The sequence below is a fragment of the Haliaeetus leucocephalus genome, unplaced genomic scaffold (genome assembly GCF_000737465.1).
Source record: "Haliaeetus leucocephalus isolate CR32 unplaced genomic scaffold, Haliaeetus_leucocephalus-4.0 Scaffold395, whole genome shotgun sequence".
NCBI classification, from domain to species: Eukaryota; Metazoa; Chordata; class Aves; order Accipitriformes; family Accipitridae; genus Haliaeetus; species Haliaeetus leucocephalus.
This window is the reverse complement of record NW_010972831.1, coordinates 9,265,299-9,272,178: the sequence shown is the minus strand read 5'-3', so window position 1 is coordinate 9,272,178 and position 6,880 is coordinate 9,265,299.

The window sequence follows — 6,880 nt, the reverse complement described above, 5'->3', positions numbered from 1 at the left end:
GCGCCGCTCCCCCCCCCCCCCCCCCCAGAATTCTGATTGGCAACGGACTAAACACATGGACGCTCCATTCTGTGCCCAGCAATCCAGACAGGAGCATCACCCACCACTCACCTTTCCCTTTTCATGTGGAGTCTCCCGTCACTGCCTGTATCCGACGTACCAGCTGCCTTGCTGCTGCTGTTCCCGTGACTCAGTCCCCCTTTCCCTCTCTTTTAAGTCCTCCCCAGCAGGAGCTCCTGACCCTCAGGACCAGGCTCATCTCTCCCAACCCCAATAGCCTTCATTCTCTTTGGAGCTCTTGCTGTGGAAAATTCCTTCGTTACAGTGAGCCGGTGGAAAGGCACCCAGGAAAGGTCTGCGACAGACGGGAAGAACACAGCTCATTGCCTTAAGCACAAAACTGCTTTTTATTTTAAAGTTGACCAGTGCGATCATCTTTTGTCTGTATTGAGGAGTTGCTAGTAAGCACGCACATCACTTTTTCTCCAAAATGTTGGCCTCCGAGCATGTCTGTGTAGATCCTATGAAAGAAAAAGAGTTTACTTTAGACTGAAAGACATATTTAGTACCACATGTATCTCCTACCCACTGGTATGTGATGTTACAGCATTGATGCATCTGGTACAGCAATGTTGAAATTGCTCATAATTAAGTTAATTTCATTGTGTTTCAGTCTCGATAATAATGAGCAACTGTTTCGTGTCATTTCCTTTCTTCTCTACACACGACAATCTGCTAGATTCATCTTTCCAGGAATACAAGTTAAAGATGATAAGTGTAATTTATGATTCCCTTCTGGTCTGGGGTTTGTTATTAATAGCCATGTTCACTTAGACTGTCATCTAATCTTTCCTGTAAAGGGCTTATCTTTCTGCTGGTATGCAGAACACAAACTGTTTGCTGTACTCTTTGCTGAGTATTGGAATTTCAGTAGGTGTAATGTACGGTGTGCAAAAATAGAAAATGAATTTTTGAGCTCCCATTTGGTTGTTCAGATTTGCAATTTTGCTTCAGACAAATGAAGCCAAAGTCTCAAAACTCATCCTACCAGCATGATCAATGCCACTTCGCAGTTGCCGTGCCAGAGTCCATGTTTGTTTGCTTTTATGGTACTTGTACAGCCCATGTTCCCGTGGTATCTGCGTACCTCCCAGTTTTTAGTCTCCTTTCCCTTCCAAGCGTGTTGCGAGGCAGGACAGTGCTGTCCTCCGCTTCTGCTGGTGGCGGCATGCCAGCGTGGCACTGAAGTTCGAAGCTGCAACACGCAGCTCTGGAAAAGCGCAAGTGCCGCGGCACAGCAGGGCAGTTCTCGCAGCGTAATGATTACGCTGCAAACGCTGATTATTTTCTGTGCATCCAGATCTCTATCGGGGTCTCCTATGGCCGCCTGTAGCTGGAAGAGATGCTCGGGGTGATGCAGCGGCTCAGCATCACGCCCCGAATCCAGCTGTTCGGGCGGCAGCGCGTGAGTCGGGTGGTTTGGGTCCCGGGGGGCTCGGCAGGGCCAGCACCCACGGGGTGGAGGAGGCTGATGTGGGAGGCAGCACCTCGCAGCGGGAAGATAGGGAATGAGAATGAAAAAGGCAGTTGCCCTTGAAATATCCATTGGTATTGGATACTTGAAAAAGAGCCGTCTTCCCTCGGCGACGTCTATTCTTTGGCTTCTGTTTCAAACTGAACTGGTTAAGATTTTCTTTTTTTTAATCTGAGCTATTAAAGGCAAATTCTGTCTATAGGGGAAGAAATAAAACAAGAAGCATTTTTCCGTGGAGAATATTGATATTTTTGTCACAGCTCTTCAGCGATCTGTCAGAAAAATGAATTCCCAAACCCGTCACTGCGGCCGGCTTTGTAACAAAGCAGTGCTTTGGTTTGTCGAACCAACGCGAACGGCTGGGGCAGAACCAGTGCCCCCTCAGGTGGGCTCCCCCATTCAGGCTCTCCCCCTGCCCTGCTGTCCCAGCTCCGTGCACGCACAGACCGGACCAGACACACCTGCAGAGGGACATTTAACTGTCTTCATAGCTGAGGGCCAGCTGTTTCCAGACTTTTCCCACCACCTGCCATAATAAATCTCCTTCCCTCCCTCCCCTTGCACCTGCAAGAGGTTGTTCTTTTTATTTGCAAAGTGGAAAAGTGATTTTTAAAAGGTGAGAGAGTATTTCTAACTTTGATAGCATGATTAGCTTGGCTCAGAATATTGTTATAGCTTATCTCGCTCCTCTGTGATAACTCAGAAAAACAATAAATGTCTTCTTACAGCAGACTGACATTCAGTATTGAAATTGGTCTCCTAATCTTTATGTGATTGCTTTCTCTGTGATAGAAATATTGCCTCTTGTAGAGTATTTATTGTCTAGTTCTTTCCAAAGTATTGACTTTATGTAACAGCTTGATATACATCAAATCCTGTAGAGATTTAATAAACTCTTCTGGTCAGTCTTCTGTTGTAAACACATTGAGATTTATGGTCATCTTAGCGTAAAGCCCTTTTTCGCTGAAATTCTCTGCTTCCAGATATCAAAAGATAAGAATGGGAGCATAGATCACTGTGGAAATCTTAACCCCTGGCTGTCGAGTGTTAGTCAGAAGCTGTTGACGGTTAAAGGGCTGAAATAACGAGCGATGGGTGATGGCACAGCTGCCAAGGCCGGGGTGGAGGCACAGCAACCCTGCTTTACTCCCTGGGGAGCCGTTTTCCTCCGTGGTGCACAGCCGTGGGGTCCTGGCCAGCCGGCCAGGCTCGTCCGTCCCTGGCACAGCTCGGCTCCGGGAGGACTCCCATGAAAGAGTCCACTGCAGAGGAAAAATAAAAATTTACTGTTATTTAGTCAGGCATAAAGTTAATGTATTGAAGCTCCGCTACAGCACTTGTAACTGAAAAAAATGGTAAACTGGGGAGACAAATGTAGAGCCCTCACAAAAGCCGTGCGCGTATCCTCTCTCCCTGCCGTGCTCCGTGTGGTTTTCCACCCTCTGGAGCGGAGCCCGGGAGGCGTTTCGGCACCTGCCTGCCCCGGGTGCCGTCCCGGGGCTCCCACCTCCGCTCCTGTCTGCCGCCCCGGGTGGGCTGCCGGGCTGGTGCCCTCCGGTTCTCGCCCCGGGAGCAGCGATGGGGCGGCTCGGCACGGGCTGAATCGCCGTTAACCGCGGAGGGACGGGGAGAACGCTCCTGAGTCCTCGCGCTACTGCTGCCGTGGGTGCTGGTGCCGTGCCCGCTCCTGGTGCGGTCCTTCGACCTCGTCTTTCGGGTGCAGGTGGGTCCCGAGGGGTCCCCGCCGTCACCCCAGTGCCCTGGGCTCTCCCGGCGCTGCCGTCGGTGCGGGGGGGCAGGCAGGTCAGGCGCTGCTGCCCGCCAAGTTGTTAGTTTGAGTAATTCCGTGTTTTGGCACCAGACCGAACTTATTTAAGTATGATACTTATTTAAGTATCCTGTGCTTTGGCATTGGAGGGAGAAGGAAATCCAGAAAGCATGATCCCTGTAGCCAGTCTTACAGGCCTGTATTACATGCGCTTATTTTTAAGAAGCAGCTTTTCTCTGTACGGGAATCAACTTTCTAGAGGCAGCCTTCAAGAAATCCAGCAGAGCTTTTAAAATTCACTCATTAAATGCAAATACACTCTTCTTCATAATACATTAACCTTCCTTTAATAGCGTGAAAGCATCTTTTCATTTTACAGCTAAGGTATTAAAAGACTGTATGGTGAGAGATTTTTGGAGTGACATAAATCAATACAAGTGACAGAACAGGGCAGATTCTTGCTTTGTTTGTATTGGGGAGGGCTTACCATTTTTTAAAAGTACTCTTTATTTTATGAAACAAAAGCAATCACCTTAGGCTGTCACGTGCGTGCAAACTCTGCTCCCACTGTCTGCTGGAGATCTGTTTCTGGAGTCTTTCTCTAGAAAGTTCATTCTGGATTAAGGGTTTCTTCTTATCTTGGTAGATTAAGGAGAACAGAGAGATGAATTTCCATTTCCCTTCTGGTGATGTAATTTGATGGGAAAATGCATTTTGCACGCCTCTCAATGGACTTTGCATTTCCCACTGTTGTTGTCTGTATTGCTGCCTTTGGGATCTTCGCCCAGGTGAGGATACGGGTCATTACTGGAAGGTAGAAGGTTATTGCCTGCCTGCCTATCGAGGAAGGTGCCTGTATGGCTTCTCTAACTGCTTTGTAGCTTGTGGGCAAGTAATTAGTTGGGGTGGTAATGAAACTACAGATAAATTGTTGTGCTTCCATCACTTCACTTCTGATGGGAACACTTAATGGGAAACTTACTGGGAATGATAAAGTGACGTATTTAGGAAAGATGGAAGGAAAACTTGGGTCACGTTTTGAGGCAGGATGACAACTGGCACCATTTCCCTGCTCTGCAAACCCATTCCTTGGAAATGAAATAGAGCACGGTGTAAGTGAATGAAAGCGAGAATGGGCTTATGGCTCATTTACTGAGGGAAGATCTTCCTTCCTACATATATTATGTATTACAGTTTACGTTTTATTTAAGATTACATTTTAAGAGCTGTGGTTTTTACACTCAGCTCTGAGGAACCTGAGCAGAGGCTGGGGTTGGAGCTAAATGGCAGTTTGCAGCAGGTTGCACGATGGCACTAACGTTAACGGGCCGACTGCCCGAGCCCTGGCATCGGCGTGGAGGGGATCGTTCTTGTCGCTTGTTTGTGTGCAGACGGGCACAGGGGTCCTGGGTGGTGGTAAGTGTAGTGCTGCCTCTGCGAGGAGGGCTGAAAAACACAGACCCTGGTGAAAAATTATTCTGCTTGCCTCCTTTTCCCATAGGATGGTTCTGTCCAAGCACAGACATGTCAGAGCTCAAGAGTGCTACCCAGTGTGAATAAATGAAAAATAATTGCTTGCAAATTGCTCTCTCTATTTTTGTAGGCAGTACCGCACCGGGCTGGAATCTCCCTCAAAACAAATTTCAGGAACGGCTTCCGGGCTAATTAGTGCTGTCAGCCACCAAGTTTGCTCCTTTTGCGGCACCAGGTTGTTACCAACAGAGCAACGAGCAGAGCTTCCATGTGTAGCTGAAATCTTGCAGCGTTATTTCATCACCGTTAGTTTTCCCTCCTGATCTATCGAGAAATAACCACTTTCAAAGACAGGGACATATTATGGTCATGGAGATGGCTTAGCTGGGACACAGCTAGTCATTTTTCCTTCCTGATATTTTATTAATATATGTTATTAACCTTGATTCTCCTTCCCCATGGCACTTTATCATCTGAACTAATTAATTCTTCTTGCAAGATTTACAGGGAAGGGATGGGCATGTCTGCATTTGTAAACTAGACATATCTCCGGGTGGCATTACCTGGCACCAGCAAATGAGGGGGGAATCCCAGTTGAGGAGACCTGGCACACAGCAGACAAAACCAACATACAGCTACCCATAGGATGGTTGAATCCGTCCTGTCCCTTTCAACTGGCACAAACAGTGATGTAGATGATACCCTAAGAAATAACAGAGCTAGTTTTCTACTTTTTTAATGAACTTGAAATATCCAGGAAAAATAAACGATTTATTTGGTTGCTCCCCTTCCACCCAGCACGGTGCCAGAGGGTACAGCACGGACCAGCACCTCCTCTTACAAAGCCCATGGGTGCCCCCCGTCCCCTCCCCGCTTTTCCTGAGCTGCTGTGGGTGTCACTCACCCCTGGTTCACCCACAGTGGGAACAGCAGGATGCGAACACGGGTGCGGCAGAGGGTCCCTTTGCTCCTAACGAAGCTCCGGGCTGCAGCAATGGGACCTTGCCCCTGTGCCCTGAGATGCTGCCAGAGGCTCCAGCCCCTGGGATACACCAGCTGCTCTGGGCCTTTCAACAGCTGCTATTAGCACTCTTCTTCCTTTTTTTTCCTTTTTTTTTTTTTTTTTTTTTTCCCTTTTTTTTTTTTTTTTTTTTTTCCCCCCTTCATGCTACAGGGCTGACATTTGCTAATAGCAGCAAGTTTGTGATAGAAGCAGTGGAAGTCTGGAACGAAATTCTGTGACTGGTACAGCCTAGCAGGGTAAAATGTAATCCTATTAGCAAAATGAAAATACCGTATGCCAGGGAGAGATGGACTAAGATAAGAAGGGATGATTGCGCTTGTAGAGGACAAAAAAATATGTACACAAATTCATACAAAACTAAATGAAAATTGGCTGGATTTGTAAACAATCTTAATGTCCAGAAAATTGCTCATCTGACTCATCTCGCCCAGATATCTCATTACATTCGGTGACCTCTGCTTTCGCAGCATGGTTTTGTTGCTATTTATCTGCATAGAGCACTGGTGCCGATTGGAAATGACATTTCAAAAAATGATGCATTTACTTCTGAGCCATGGCAGGGCTGTGGAATGGGGAGTCGTGCGATCCCACTGTCTGAGGATCTGTTTGTCCATTCCAGCCGTGCTGATAAATTCTGAATCTCATCAATAACGAGATGTTTTGGAGGCGTAGAGGTCCCTGAGTGCCTACAAAACCTGGGAGGGCGGAACAAGCCATTAAAGAGGAACGAGAAGTCTTGTTCTCCTGAAAATCTCCAGCCTTTCACTGAGAAGGACAAGCGTCCTGGGCTGAAGCACTCAGCTGGGATCAGTAGAAATCCCACAGAGTGATATGCAGTTGTAAACTGTTTGCTGGGTCTCTGAAGTTAGGACCTGTGTCTGAATGGCCGGTGGTGACCTCCCCGAGGCTGGGGAAGCTCTTGTTGCACAGGACGGGAATAACTGGCGTTACAATTTCCTTCCCTGATTTTTTTTTTCCTCACCTTTAAACACCTAAAATCTCTGTCAGCTATAGTTTTACCTAAAGCCATCCCATGAACAGCCATTGCCACTTGTGCAAACAGGTGGAGCAAAGGGTGAAA